This window comes from Nilaparvata lugens, chromosome 4, assembly GCF_014356525.2.
Source record: "Nilaparvata lugens isolate BPH chromosome 4, ASM1435652v1, whole genome shotgun sequence".
Classification (NCBI taxonomy): Eukaryota; Metazoa; Arthropoda; class Insecta; order Hemiptera; family Delphacidae; genus Nilaparvata; species Nilaparvata lugens.
In genome coordinates, this window is record NC_052507.1 from 79,784,247 (window position 1) to 79,801,543 (window position 17,297).

Below are 17,297 nucleotides of genomic sequence, written 5' to 3' on the forward strand. Positions count from 1 at the left end.
AGTTTTGTGCAGCAAAAAACTGACACTGTTGTACTTTTTACAACAGCTCGACTGCCGGTAGGATAATATAAAATAATAAATAATATATTAAGAATAAAAAGAATATATTCAGGCGAGATAGAACTTCTGTCAGGGACTCCACACCATTATTATGCGAATATCATCACTTTTAATTATCAGAGGCCATGGAGAGCAGGAGTATTCAACAAGACGTATGAAGAGATAGAGGCAGATATTGTGTTGAGTGCGGGAAACGGCCGGGAAGGCTGTAAAAACCCGCGTATAAGGCGTATAAGGTAAGGTATTAATCAGATTAGTAGAAGTACCTTCAACTCTACACCACAAAGTTGAAGAGATCTTCTTTCTCTGTGCCTACACCTCTCCTGCAGCCTGCAACTAATTCAAATCTGAATACAGAGCACTCCATTCATCACTACATTCTCGTAGTATTCATGCGCAGTAATATTGTGATTCAAGCGTGACGAGGGAATAGGAAGAATATGGAACACCTGGCAATAATTAAAGTTAATTAATTGCAGCGAGCAGGTCGGTACTCTATTGCGATTACGGCTGCCTAGCCGGAAGGCTCATGATGAATGGGACAGTCTTGGAGAGAGAAAGGAATCCGAGCGCTCTCCTATCAGAGGTCGATCTGGTCTCAGTGATTCATTGCCCACAGGAGGCTCAGGATTCCATCCCTCACTCTCTCTCTATCACACACGGTCTCTCCTATTTATTTCTCTCTCTCTCACTCCGCCACAACTCTCACTAGATCTTTCACACACACTCTCTCCTATTTATTTCTCTCTCTCACTCCGCCTCAACTCTCACTAGATCTTGTTACGCACCACTGCTAAAGTACAGACTATCCTGAAGAACCGAGCCTGAATTATTTTGCAAAGTCTCGACTCTCGTCAAATGATCCGTAAACGATCGGCTGCAGCGATTAGACCCACTCAGACGTGATCAAGATTTTAAATCACTATTTTAGGAGTGTAGCAAATCAATGCGCTCAAAAAGGACGCGTAGAGTGTTCGATTAACGAAAAAAGTCGCCAGCACGTTGGTTCAGGTCTGTTATCAGTTGCTAGTTATCTGCTGCGAGTACAAGACTCAAATTATGGTAACAGTCTGTCTCTAGGCATGAAATCGGTCACTTTAATGAGGTTCCCATTATACAAGGTTTTATCTATTACCTACATCAATTATGTTTTATGTTATGTCATAAAGTTTATTACAATATATCCTGATTCGTTACTATTTTGTATTATTATTATTTTGTTGTATGATCTAATTAATTAATACATCATATAAGTTTTTCATGTCAGTTAAAATTTATTAACATGTCAGTTAAAAAGGCTCAGCAACTGTAATCCGAATTAGTTGATAGTAATGAAAAATAGTACTAGGAGATGCTTTTTGTGTAGTTGAGAAGTTGATATTGTGGTAATTTTATTCATATTGAATGAAAAAGACTAAGAAATTGTCAAAAAACCACAGATTTATTGATAATTAGAAAGACCGGTTTTGGTTATTACACCATTGTCAATCTCTGATAAACTAAAACTAAATAGCCTACAAGAGCATCAGAATTTATACTAGTCATAAGCGAGTACTGATATTGGTCAAGGGCATGAACGCCAGCCATTGGCCCAGCTAGACAGTCTCCTCCCACTCAACGGTGTGACAAAATGGCTTTCATTATAGTTTTAGTTTATCAGAGATTGACAATGGTGTAATAACCGAAAGCGGTCATTCTAAGTATCGATAAATCTGTGGTTTTTTGACAATTTCTTAGTCTTTTTCATTCAACTTGGAGATGTAATGGTGAGTTAAAATCTTGACTAAAAAGGGGGACTTGTATGGTTAGGGAATATACAATGGATGATAAATGAGAGATCAAATGAAATGAAATCATTTATAATATAGAATTATAGTACCCTTTAAAATTAATAAAACAAGAATACAAATTATAATGTAACTTGTATCTTGTTTTATTAGTTTTAAGTTTCGTTCTCGTTTGTTAAGATATTATACATGATTATAGATAATATGTATTTTTACATCATGCATTATTATAAGGTCTCCGTATACTATATGAGCCAGTTTGGATTACAGCCGTCTATCGCATCCTATATGCCATTTTTTCTAATCTGTCCAATCTACTTCATTCGAATTATTTTCTGTCTATCATTTCAGAATATACTTGTTTGGTCCATAATTCGGGTGGTCTACCTGTATTTATAAAATAGAATTATAGTACCCTTTAAAATTAATAAAACAAGAATACAAGTTACATTACAATTTGTATTTTTGTTTTATTATTTCATTAATTTTAAAGGGTGCTATAATTCTATTTTATAAATACTAGAAAGTAGCCCTGAATTCATACATTTTAAAAAATGAAATCAATTCATACAAAATATTCACAAAAGAGATGGCAAAAAATACAGAATTTAAGCCCACCAGGTCGGAGGAACAGGTGGACCACCCGAATTATGGACCAAACAGGTATATTCTGAAAAGATAGACAGAAAATAACCTGAATGAAGGAGATTGGACAGATTGAAAAAAATGGCATAGGCTATAGGATGCGAGAGACGGCTGTAATCCAAACTGGCTCATATAGTATATGGAGACCTTATAATAATGCATGATGTAAAAATACATATTATTTTTTATAATCATGTATCATATCCAAACTGGCCCATATAGTATATGGAGACTTTATAATAATGCATGATGTAAAAATACATATTATTTATAATCATGTATAATATCCAAACTGGCTTATATAGCATACGGAGTCTTTATAATAATGCTTGATGTAAAAAACATATTATTTATAATCATGTATAATATCCAAACTGGCTTATATAGCATACGGAGTCTTTATAATAATGCTTGATGTAAAAAACATATTATTTATAATCATGTATAATATCCAAACTGGCTTATATAGCATACGGAGTCTTTATAATAATGCTTGATGTAAAAAACATATTATTTATAATCATGTATAATATCCAAACTGGCTTATATAGCATACGGAGACTTTATAATAATGCTTGATGTAAAAAACATATTATTTATAATCATGTATAATATCTTAACAATACGAGAACGAAACTTGTATCATAAATTAAAACGGAACTCAACTTAAAACTGCAAACGATACTAAACAAAACTAGAGAAAACAATATGAATAAAATCAAACGGAAATTCCTGCTGAAATCATCAAGACTCATCTTCATGCAAGTAATGCATAACAGTATATCTCGAACCACACTTGAATAATAAACTCATGCTGAGTTACTTGGCACTCAGATAGCTAAGTCAGTTTGAACAACAGACTGATTAGTCAGCCTTTTAAGACTTTTAGAATTCTCGACCCAGGTTTTCAAACGAGGGGACACGCTCAACCAAAATCCTCATAGAGAAAAATATGCTTTATAGCAAATATATTTTACAGTAATATTCAATTTCAGGTATAAGCCAGAGATGTATAATTTCTCGAGTCTCACGATCACGACTCTGGTATAGGAATCAATAGACAAAGACGATGATTAATACAGGGCGAGTTATGAAACAGATGCCAGTGATTTGAAGTATCAAATAAATATACATGCAAGTAAGCAACTAAACATGTAAGCTTGCCTCACAGTGCTCACACTGGAAAGTGAAACATGGATCGAGCTCCGTGTTCTATTTGCTTTGAGTTGTTGACTCCCTTACTTGTACATGGAAATTAAACAGTAAGTGAAGAAGCTAAGTTTACTGAGTTTTCTAATTTCTTGAGAAATCGTGCTAAGATTATTGAAGAATTTGGATGAAAGGAAAACCGAAGAACTCAGTCATACCAATTGTAAATTAGATTTGAGGGTTGAGAAGATACAATTGAATTGGGACTGAATTTGAGAAGATAATATCTCTATTTTACAATAATACAGTAGTAATAATACCTAGTTAAGTCATACATACTAGACTAGGATGTCTGAAAATTGATTTCATTGTTCATTCCACTGATTTCCAACGACCGATACTTGAATATTCCCTATTTTAGAAATAATAATGTGAAATATTTCTTCTATGTTTGGTTTTGAAGCATGTACATTTAACAATCTACTTTGTGAAAATAATTAAGGACTGAAAATTTTATGAAGTGAACCACTACAAGACTTAACCTTCCAGTAGTCGCGCCCTACTCAATCACACGAGCAGTCGCGTGTTGTATTTTTACAACATCCAATTTTCCAAGTGTTATGTACTCTGTTTACTGTCAAAACATATTAATTAATTAATTGCATAACTACTTTTTCCATCTTCTTGGATTATTTTACGCCTATGAAAATTTGGATGATTACAATTTCATAGCCCAATAAGGTACATCAAGCAAAGCCATCAATTCTGTGTTATTGGTTAGTTTACAGTCCCCGTCTTTCCGTATCTTATGTACAGTGTGACTTATGCACTGTCGCCACTAAATGGCACCTCAAGACTGAACCATTGCTCGGTTGATACTGCAACTCAGTGGAGTGATGGGAGGAAAGTTTTGGATTGCATAGGTGACTCATTCACTGACACCACACCATTCATTAGTTTTGTGCAGCAAAAAAAAAAACTGTTGTACTTTTTAGAACAGCGCGACTGTCGGAAGGTTAACCTATTTCGGACTATGTGTAACCTTATCCAAATTTGGGAGAAAAATAGCACAAGGTTACCTTATTTCTCCTCTCCACCATCATTTTGATGATGTACTTATTATATGAATCAATAAAGATTGAAATAGAGAATAAATAAATAAATATTAAGTGACACACAATCAGTTGAGCATTATTCACACATGAGAAAAACGAAGAGTTTCAATTCTTTGTGACGGTTCCTCAACAGAACTGTCAAATATATCGAATACATCATAAAGTATCCATATTGTTGAATGGAGAATCTAATCTCTCCCATGAAATCTTTCCTGCGAAGGGATTCACTGAACTCTAAACCCACACATCAAGCGAACAGCTTATAAGTTTCGTATATTGGATGGTGGTCAAAGTATTGAATGACCGCTGAATCGCTCCGTAGCCTCTCCACCCTTTTTCACATTATTTAGCCTAATCCGAGGGGGGATCCTCCTTTGGAAATAAGGCCCTGTCAAGCCGGAAGCATGCTCAGTCTTCTGAACACACTGACATTACATTAGAGATGGTGGAGTGATTCCCGGTGGGGTGGGAAGGGAGTCAATAGGGGGTAGGGGGGAACTTGTGTGCTCAAGTTTCAAGGGTTGGCCAGAGCCGTTTGAAGTGGCTGGCGATCTTCCCATATTCCCAACGCTACCTGAAGGCTGGCAGAGACGTTACAGCTTGTAACGTTTTTTGGCAGAGCATCAGAATCTACCCGACAGACTGGAACGGAAGGAGATGAAGATTGAGATAGAGAAATACAGTGTGTGAGAGAGAGTGTAAGAGAGAGTCGTATGCCGAAATGAAAAGCTGTCATGGTTCATAGGAAGTGCTCTGAGCGTTACACGACCTGTATTGTGTTTTAGATTATCCTCACCGACGAATATAGCTCAACGAAAATATTGAAGTCCTTTCACAGTTGTTGTTTTCTTGCTGTATGTAAATAAAAACATCCTATACGAATCGGTCGGTGCTTCAAAAAGCTGACTGAATAGATTTAATTGCACGGTAAGTGTTCCCAGGCCATCACTGGCAAAACAGGTGATTCGTAATGTTGAACAAAGACGATACTACTTGTGATTATAAATACAATATTAAATAAAAATACTAAGAAATTGTCAAAGACCACAGATTTATTGATCAAATCAAATCAAAATCAAATTTTTATTCACTCGAGATTCTTACAAAATATTAACAAAAGTATAACACGACAAGTTACAAGTGAACAAGATACTACTCACAAAAAGTACAGTATGTTACTGGACTTTGTCCGCGAATAGGAGTCAGATACAAAGTGTTATAAGTAAGATTATCTATATATATATATATAAAAGCGAAATGGCACTCACTCACTGACTGACTGACTGACTCACTCACTCACTCGCAGAACTAAAAATCTACTGGACCAAAAACGTTCAAATTTGGTAAGTATGTTCAGTTGGCCCTTTAGAGGCGCACTAAGAAATCTTTTGGCAATATATTAACTCTAAGGGTAGTTTTTGAGGGTTCAAAGTTCATCTTTTAGCATGTATATTCTTCTTATTCTCTTAATAATAATTGAAAAATGTCCATAGCATATGTTACCATAGAACTATAATCTAGAGAGAGTACCTCTTCGAAACAGTTGTTAACTGGTAACTAAATTAATAATTTTGTTAGGTTGGCATAAAGTTGAGCTGACTTTGTTAGGGTGGCACCAGGTTGAAGATTGAAATGCATTTATCGCGGAAAAATTGATTGGGCACTGCTACTTCAATCAAAGCTATTCCTGGGAATATTATATTACTAGTCGTTAGGCTCGCTTCGCTCGTCATATCCGTTTACTCTGGACCCCCGACTGGATCGTCCTAACATATGATAAAAATGCTCAAATGGAAAATGCAGGCGAGCGAAGTGAGCCCGCTGATCTCATTTTTGGACGATCCAGTAGGGGGTCCAGGGGGCGGAGCCCCCTTGCTAGACGGATATGGCGAGCGAAGCGAGCCTTACAGCTAGTATTAAATAAAAATACTAAGAAATTGTCAAAAACCACAGATTTATTGATACTTAGAAAGACCGGTTTCGGTTGTTACACCATTGTCAATCTCTAATAAACTAAAACTAAATACAAGAGCAGCAGAATTTATACTAGTAGGCGAGTACTGCTATTGGTCAAGGGTATGAGCGCCTGCCATTGGCCTAGCTAGACAGTCTCCTCCCAGTTTCTCTTCACAGGCGCTAATGCCTTTGACCAATAGAAGTACTCGTATACTAATTTATACTAGAAGTACCTACTAGTATAAATTCTGCTGCTCTTGTATTTAGTTTCAGTCTATCAGAGATTGACAATGGTGTAACAACCGAAACCGGTATCTCTAAGTATCAATAGATCTGTGGTTTTTGGCAATTTCTTAGTATTTTTATCTAATATGAATAATTACCACAATATCATCTTCTCAACTACACAAAAAATACAATAATTGAAAATTGTCTCAATTATGGTACTCATTACATTACATAGGATGAAGTACGATGCAGACAAAGAAATAACTCTAATATCCATAAAGATCTTTTGAAATCTCTGATTCTACTATAAAATTGTAATCAATTTATCTGTAGGCTACAAAATCAATCATATACTGTACGCTAGTAAAGGCGGTGATTGTAAAAACAGCTTTTGGACAACTCAACATTGACAACGAGATTGAAAAGGGAGAAGCCAACAGATCTGGTGTGTATACCTCCAGGTGCTTAGTGAAAGTGAAGAAAAATCAATTTAGTGCAGTGATTATGAATGAGCTAACTTAAAACAAGGAGAAGCTATTACAAGATTCTTTTTGTAAAATGACTCGAGGTATTAATTTAGGATAGAAAAAAACTTGATCGTTAGTCCTAGTACTATTAACAGTTATATTCAATTGAAAAAAAAACTATATCGAAGTAGTTCATATGCCGATTATTTTATTATCTAGTGATTTATTATCGGAAATAATATCACATATTTGTGGAATGATTAGAATAAGTAAAGACGAATAATTAAAGCTTTTTCCTCACTCTTTTCTGTCTCTTTTCTGTTTGACTAAACACTATATAACTATTTCATTTCCTTCCAATTATCAATGAATGGCAATTATTTGTTTAATCCCATGGACCTTTGTAGTTGACCCATACGGAAGTATTAACAAGCTTCTCACAGGCCCGGATAAACTGACATCAAACGCTTCCGCTGATTTAGTCCAAATGAATCCGTTCTACGGATGATGCCGCTTTAAAGGCATGTTGGTTGACTAGTTGTTTCTACTGGTGTAGTTGGTCTGGTCGACTAGTTGTTTCTACTAGTGTAGTTGGTCGACTAGTTGTGTCGATTGTCGACTATAGTGAGGTCCACGTTATAATGGCAGTGGAGAAAAATAGGAGAACAACGTTGCCGATCCTCTGTATTTTCAATGCCTTCTATAGACGGAAGCTGATACAGGTTTATTGATTAACTGTTCATACTCGTTTAAAATAATCAATTATATTTATTAAGCAAAAAAATATTTTTTAATAATTTCATAATGAATTTTCATAATTATATCGAAATATTTTGTTAATTAATAATCCTACATTGTTAAAAGCCGATCTGGCTCTGTTGCCAGAAAGAGAGATGAGACTGCACTATACTCTTTGTTGAATGATAGACAAGGATACCTTTGCTAATCGAACACTGCCTTTATAACGTGGACCTCACTATAGTTGTGTCGATTGTCGACTAGTTGTGTGTCGACTCATGTTAGCACAACTAGCGGCAAAGCAAGAGGCAAACTGTATGCAATTGCAGAGGACAAACATCCGGTGGCATCGTGTGAACACATCCTGTGGCATGGTGTGAACGCGATAGATACCCCTTTACCTCTCCATACCCCCCCCCCATCAGGCTACTCCCTAAGGATTTCCGCAGTACCAACCGCCGGTTAATCCCCCCTTAGGAAATCCAGTCTCCCAGGAAGTCCTATACTCTCCTATACAGGCAATCCTATCTTTTGCAACTATTAATGATGACTGGTTGAAAGCATCCTTAGTTAACTAAAAATCAAGTGGAATGAGAATGACTGGTTTCGGTTGTTAAATAATTATCAACATTTCACTTCACTAGTAATCGATAATGGTTATTACTTCTTCTTCTTCTCTCGAGCCTATGTCCCATTTCTCTTGGGGTCGGCCCTCCTAATCCTTTTCCGCCATTCCGGGCGTTGTTGAGTCAGTTCAGGCTCTAAATCCGTCGTCCTCATATCCTTGGAAATGGTACCCATCCAGGTTGTCGGCGGTCTACCAGGGTGTCTCCTAGGCTGTTCAATTTCCATGACGAGTCTGGTCATGTGATCGTCACCGCGTCTCATAACGTGCCCGTACCAGCGCAAGCGATTTTCCTTTAGCCTATCAGTTATATTAGCAACTTTAAATGTTCCTCTTACATATTTTCATTTATTTCATTTATTTCATTTATTGTATAAAATACTATAATCATAATACAATTATGACATTGGAGGAAAAACTAGGCTGAGCCTGTACTATTTCTCTCCAAAAATGTTAATGTTGTCCAAAAGATAAGGTTATATACCGTAATCACACACTGCTTCGTTACTTGATTTTCGGTCCAGGAATGATGATTTAAAATTTTGAATTTTGAAGGTTGATTTTTTACTCTAAATAAATCACAGAATGTATCAAAATAAATTAAAAACTTTAGAAATATTGCACTTATTTAAAATTATTAATACAAAATCAAAAACCTACTCACTATTTGTTATTCACAGCTTTGTTATTCATTCCTAACTTTGTCTTTCAGGGTTACACCTTCCGACCACCGGAGCATCTTCATCTCTGTAACATGAATTTGTTAATAATAATGCTTATTACTTGTTACACTATTATCAATCTCTCACATTAGTAATGGTGTAAATGTTTGAGTGATTTAGGCAATTTGAATTTGTTTTTATTCTACATAGATATTGTGATGAATCTTTCAAATAGATCTCATGAGAAGAGAGAAAATTGTGATTACCTTTTAAAATGAAAGAATTTGCTAAAGGAATAGTTAGCGACCGAGCGATAACACTTACTTATCAGTAACTGTGTATTAGATAAGAGTACCGTTCTATACTGAATATTTTCTAGAAAATTATTCAATCAAATTATAATTATTTTGCAAATAAAGCACAAATTATTTTCGAATTGCTCATTGATTTTGAGGTTACACTTTGTTTACTATCGATCAGATGTTTTTAAAACAGTTCGAACGCAGCTGACTGATTCAAAGTATTGTCAAATTTCACGCTGGCTTCACGTAAGATATAATACCATCTCTAAAAATTAAAACTATCCATAAAGGATCAAGATTTCAAATAAAAAAATAAAATGTATGTGTTATCGTTGAAATTATTTATTATTTAAGAATTATATTATATGTCAGGTCTTATTGTAACTAAATAGGTCATAGCATGAAATTATATTATTGATAAAATGGCAGAAATTAATTATAACAATCTCAAACCTAATAAAAATTGTATAAGAATATTAATTTATTAATGATTTAATTCAACTGAACCACATGGTAATTAAATCTCTTTGGCAGGTCTAAGCCAATCACAGTGCATAGAAATAGCACCAAGAAGGTGATCGTTTGAAAGCAACACATGTTAATCTATTATCAGACACCAACCCTGCCTTATCAGTTACACTAGCACATGTACATTGTATGAGAGGAACTATGTCCAGAAGATTAAGCAGTTTTAAGAATTACATGAATTGAATTATTATTGTAATTAAAAGAATTATATTCTACTGCTTGCCACTGACGTCACGTCTACGTCATAAGCGTTCTACCAATGGCAAATTTTTATGCAAATTATTACATCGAGATTCTGAGAAGCAAGGTCTAGCCTAGAAGCTTAGAGAAAAGACAGCACTTCCCTTTTGAAATCCTCACCGTGCAGATCTCTTTTATAGTTACCAAGACCTATTCGTAGAATTTCTTGTTCGATTTTTAAATGTTCTATTTGTGAGCCGATATTTTAGGCCAATTTATTTGTTATTTGTAAATTTCTGTTTTCATCAATCAATAAATTAGAAGTTTAAAGTAAATTATCCCATAATTAATTTGGTGAAGGAAATATTAAATTAAAATTCCCCACGTGCTGAAACCGAAGCCTGGATTGCCGCCGATCAAACGATTTTGATCTAAAGAAGAAAACCACGACCGCCAAGGAAATTCACGTGAGTTATAAGTTTAAAAAGGGGCCCCAATCTACGCTTCGAAATATTTCAGTGCAGAAAACACATAAATTTTTCTTCGTTAAATTATTGGCCACGCCGACAAGCGCTTTAGCATTTAAGAGCCTAAAATTTATTCCTATTTAATTCATACGAACTTGTAGTTGATTAGCTATCCTCCGCTGCCTGAACCACGACCCCGAACATTTTTAAAATATTATTTTATAATTCATTTTTTCACTATTTTTTCAAAACTGTTCAATTTTATCAATTATAAAATTCTGTTGAATCACGCATGGTATCATGCAAGCACAAGAACATTTTTAACTCCTTTTGTTAATGCTAAATTATTATCAACCTGTAAATCAAATTCTGAATCTGCACTGTATGATTACATATTTTATTGTAATATATTTCAGTTTTGTTAATTCGCTTTCTGAGTTCGATTATTTCTTAAGCCTGTCATTATTGTGTCTGATACGTTCTATATCATCAAGAACCGATCGAATACGATCATTGGGATAATTGAATCAAGCTGGATATTGGAACAGGTCTAAGTGGATGTAGCGAGTGGGGTCAGATCGAGATATTTATTCTTTGTCCTTACCTGCTCATATATCAGCTTTTATCTGTTACCTACCTCGACTTAGGAGCGAACACATCAATTGTACAGCAGTGGCAGCCATAGATCATATAAATTCCTACAATAGAGCTTAAAACCCGACAAGACTCTGTTCTCGAAATATATTCTGAACGATATTTGGTTCAAATACCGTATTTTTAATCCTTCAGAACTTATTAGAGACGCAGTCCCGTAAATTATCTACATCGGGATTTTTGCTCGACCTGTATGATTTTGTATGCTCATTCTTCACAGGTAATAATTTTGAGGTATCCGTATTCAGTGTTTAGCGATCGCTACACTGCTTATAAAAAATTTCATCATTATACAATTTGTCATTAGAGGAATCAAGGGTGAGCGAGCGTTTAGGCCTCCCGCGATTCCGACAATTGTATTGAGTCTTGTAGTGAGTCAATCAGTCTGGTGTTCACTCAGCGTCCACGCACGCAATTACAAAAATTTATAGCCGCTACACCACTGACTCAGTGCAAGATTCACCCTACATGTGTGAAGCCGTTAAAAAAACGCACCACAATATCTACCACAGCGTCACTTTCAGAACAACACTGAGAGTTTAAAATGAAGGCATTGGCATTCTTCATAATATGATATTGAAATAGGTTTATATTGGGTTATTATTCATATATCATCTGAATTGGCCAGCGGTATTGAATTGGTCGAAAGTGACATCCAAAAGTGATAGCAGTGATTCCATTAAGGTGCTTACAGATATATGCGCCGCGAACATGAGCAATTCAATTTTAATCAGCTGAATATATCTGTATTTTTACAGAAACGGTAAGATTCAGATATAAAAAGCTTGGCATCAGCTGATTAAAAGTGAATTGTTCATGTTCGCGGCGCGTAAATCTGTACGCACCTTTAGGCCGGATGCACACCGGAGAAACGCGTTTCGTGAAAAGTTTCAGTAAACGTGAAACGAAAGTTGCTCGCAATCGACTGATAAGATTAAGCAGGGGAACGTTCTTTTGTATGCATGCACGAGTGAAACGGATTGCATGAAACAAGTTTCATGAAAGAGGGCTTCACGAAATGCGTTTCTCCGGTGTGCATCCCGCCTTAGATGGAACATTGTTTCAATAACAAACAAATATGAGTATAGAACTTTATAGGATATTTTGAATTGGTTTGTTTCCAGTTTGAACGACAACGATTTTCCTAAACGTAGCGACATAATTAAAGATTAAAGTCTATTAAATCCCAATATTAAGGATGAAAAAAGCAGCCAGCAATGAACTACGCAATGAAACTGATCTATAGTAAGGTCCACGTTATAATGACAGTATTTGATCAACTTTGGTTTTGCTATCCTTGTCTATCATTCGACAAAGCCGGTGGTACTATCCTTTTCCAGGTCCACAACGATGCCAAGTATGTTTTTGACAGTGTAGAAATATTATTAATTAATGCAGAGAATCGGCATCGCTATTCTTTTATCTTTATCCACTGCCATTATAACGTGGACCGCACTATAGATTGTTGGCCTTTGAAGTTAAAATAGGACGAATATTTCCCCTATGTGTTTTTTTGATGCGAGGTGATAAGTAGATTTAGAGAAACATCCAGGAAATGATAATGAGATTTTAGGCTTGACGCAAATTGAGATGCGACGCGAGTCTGCTAGATGATTTAACATATTGATACATGTGAATGTGCTAGTTTCTTCTCAATGTGAACATTATAATATGATAATTATGCTATTAAATCATTCAAAGAAACTTGAAGCGTTCGAGATGTGGACCTATAGACGAATCCTGAAAATATCATGGATGGACAACATTTCCAACAACAGGGTTCTTCAACAACTCAATAAGAAGACGGAAATAATGTACACTGTCAAGAGACGATAATTGGAGTATCTGGGACACATTATGAGGAATGGAACTAAATATCAGTTGTTGAAATGTGTACTACAGGGTAAAGTTATTGGCAGGAGAGGTGTTGGTAGGAGACGAATTTCCTGGTTAAATAACTTGAAAACATGGTTTGCAGTGTCCACCCCTTTTTAGAGCGGCTGTCAACAAGGTTATAATTGCCAGAATGAGACATTGTAGCATTTTTTCATCAATTGTAGAAGATATCATAATTTGAGAATCAAGTATCTGATGACACACATAAAAAATATTGTTAGTCCTTCAGATCAAGTGTTAGTTTTATTATCAAACCTAAATAGCGAAAAAATAAAAAAAACGTCTACATGTTCTGTATGAGGCTATCGAAGAAAGATATAAGGCTATAGATAGTAATTTATCATCTGCTTGAATGGGGGGCGCGACAGTCGAGACCGACGACATTCGAGGCCATCGACCGTAGAGGACAGTTTTACAGTCCTCTACGGTCGTTGGCCTCGACTGTCGGGAGTGTACGAAAATTAGAGTGTCGCAGGATTCTTCTGTCGTTTGCCTCGTTTGACATCGACCCCTTGAATGTATATATAGTAGGATAGGGATGCTCCGGTGTTTCCGGGCCGGGGTTGCCGGCCGCGGTCGCCTATATCAAATTACTTTTAACAAAGTATATATCATTGTTTTAAGTTATGTTGCTTGAGTTGTTTTTGGAAAGTGATAGTCATTGATAGCCGAATTATTATTGTACTAATATAATCTGATCCGTCGAATTAAAAAAGTTACAATTTATATTATCATTGTGTGTAAATGATAGGTTTAAGTGTTCTAGTCAATAATCACTGTTTCTGAAACAAACGAACTTTCAATGGTGCTTGAAAACTTGTTTATATAGATTTGAACTTCTTACATTTTTTATGTAAATTTATTGCTTCTTGTCATCATGTTACCGTACGTTTTTACTTTCCTTGCCCTATTACCATAGGTAAGGAAAGTATTGCTTTCCAAAAAAAATTAAGGTACCCCAATTTCTTAATTTCTATACGTTTCAAGGTCCCCTGAGTCCAAAAACATTATTTTTGGGTGTTGGTCTGTGTGTGTGTGTGTGTGTGTGTGTGTGTGTGTGTGTGTGTGTGTGTGTGTGTGTGTGTGTGTGTGTGTGTGTGTGTGTGTGTGTGTGTGTGTGTGTGTGTGTGTGTGTGTGTGTGTGTGTGTGTGTGTGTGTGTGTGTGTGTGTGTGTGTGTGTGTGTATGTGTGTGTGTGTGTATGTGTGTATGTCTGTGAACACGATAACTTCATTCCTAATTAACCGATTGACTTGAAATTTTGAACTTAAGGTCCTTATACTATAAGGATCTGACAATAAGAAATTCAATAAAATTCAATTCAAGATGGCGGATAATTACTAAAAATCCATGTTTTTCACGTTTTTCTCGAAAACGGCGCTAACGATTTTATTCAAATTTATACCATGGATAGCTATTTATAAGCCCTATCAGCTGACATGAGTCTCATTTCTGGGAAAATTCCAGGAGCTCTGTAATATTCTTGAGAAAAATGGCGGATAATGACTAAAATACCATGTTTTCCACGGTTTTCTCGAAAACGGCTTCAACGATTTTCTTTAAATCTATACCATAGATAGCTATTCATAAGCCCTATCTACTGACATGAGTCTTATTTTTGGGAAAATTGCAGGAGCTCCGTAATATTCTTGAGAAAAATGGCAGATAATTACTAAAAAACCATGTTTTTCACGATTTTCTCAAAAATTACTTGACCGATTTTTTTCAAATTCATACCCTGTATAGTTATTTATCAGCTCTATCAACTGGCATGAGTCTTTTCCCTGGAAAACTGATGGGGGGTCCACCCCATCCTTGAGAAATGGACGTTGTAACCTCCTTCTAGTGCATGAGGTAGGTAGGTAGAGCAGTTTATAAAAAGAACACAGTCATAGTCTGGATATTTCATCTGTAGAACAGCTGTTTTGATGACTTTTGAAAAAATCATCGAATTTCACAATTTACACAAAGGAAAAAGTACTCTGAAAACAATTATATATACACATATAAAGTAGTCTGATCGTAGTTGCAAATATTTTGCCGCCAATCGTCATTATGTTATTCCCCTAAATTATTCTCGTCTAAGAATGAGGCTTACAGTTCAATGAGCAAGGAAAGTTGTGTGAGTGTACCACACCAGATTTTTACAGTTTAATATTCGTATTGTTATTCATGGACTCTTATCAGCAACTCCATTTGTATGTGCTTGTGCTCGTTTACAAATAAATGTATTATTATTGTTATTATTATTATTATTATTATTATTATTATTATTATTATTTATTATTGCCAGAATGATTGCCAGCATTTGGTAACGGATAGGCACCAGAAGAAGAAGAAATCATTCAGAAAATTCGCGTCACGTCTCAATTTGCAACACGAGTATTGTCTCCAATTCATCGATTCAATGCTGCCAACTTTCACTGATCTACATAAACAGAACCCGGGCGCTATGAAGAGTAACAATGAAATATCATAAGATGTTACCGTGGGGAACGAGACATGGAAAAAGTGAAGCTATAAAGGTAGAAAAAACGTGGCAATTCATGACTGCACAAGGGAGTCCACCCAGATGTAACAGGGACTCGGCGGAGCAATTTTCAAACGTTTTCTGTCCCGTTTACGGCCAACCTATCTTCACTTCCTCTTCCTTTTTTCCTCTCCCTCATCCCTCTTCCATTCTCTTTTTTCTTTCTTCTTTTCACCTCTTCCCTAAACCTATTCCCTTTCCCTCTTCAATAACCATATTCCCTCTTTCTCTTTCCTTCTAACTTTTCTTTCTATTTCTTCCCTATCTCTCTCCCCTCTCCTTCTCCCTCTTCCCTCTATCATTCTCCCTTTTCTTTCTCCCTTTTACCTCTTCCTTCCCTGCTCTTCACCCCCCCTCTTCCTTAACCCTATTCCCTTTTTCTCTTTTCTTATCCCTTTTTTTTCTCTTTCTTCCCTCTTCTTTTCTCTCTATCATTCTCCCTTTTCTTTCTCCTTTTTACCTCTTCACTCCTCGCTCTTCCCGCTCCCTTTCCCTAACCCTATTCCCTTTTCTTTCTCACTTTTCTTTCTCTTTCTTCCCTCTCTCTCTCCCCTCTTCTTCTCAATCTTCCCTCTTTCATTCTCCCTTTTACCTACTCCCTCCTCGTTCATCCCTCTCCCTCTTCTCCAACCCTATTCCCTTTTTCTCTTTCCTTCTCCCTTTTCTTCATTTTTTCCCTTATCTCTCTCCCCTCTTTCTCTCGTCCCTCTCCTTCTCCCTCTTCAATCTTCTCTCTGTTTCTCTTTCTTCTTGTTACCTCTTAAATCCTCGTTCTTCCCTCTCTCTCTTCCCTAACCCTATTCCATTTTCTCTTTTCTTATCCCTTTTGTTTCTCTTTCTTACCTCTCCTTCTCAATCTTCCCTCTATCATTCCCCCTTTTCTTTCTCCCTTTCACCTCTTCCCTTCCTACTCTCCACCCACCCTTTTCCCTAACCCTATTCCCTTTTTCTCTTTCCTTCTCCCTTTTCTTTCTTTTTTTCCCTCTCCTTCACCCTCTTCCCTCTTCGTTCCCTTGCTCCTCTTCCCTGCTTCAACCTTTTAGCACACCTACTCCCTCAGGAGACAGAACAAGAGGCGAACGGCTGCTCAGTGAAATACTGGTCGGAGAGAGGAGTGAGTAAACAGTTCTTTCACTCTCTCCAGTTCACCTGCCAAGTTTCCAAGTTTTCAGGACGTGGGACAGGCGCAGCAGTTCTTTTGTTGGAACTAGATTGTTGGGTCAACTGCTGCAGAGCTCTCGCTATTCGTTGCGAATTAAACCTGCTCCGTCGACTGCTCTGCCAGGTTACCGCTGCGTGGATTTAACA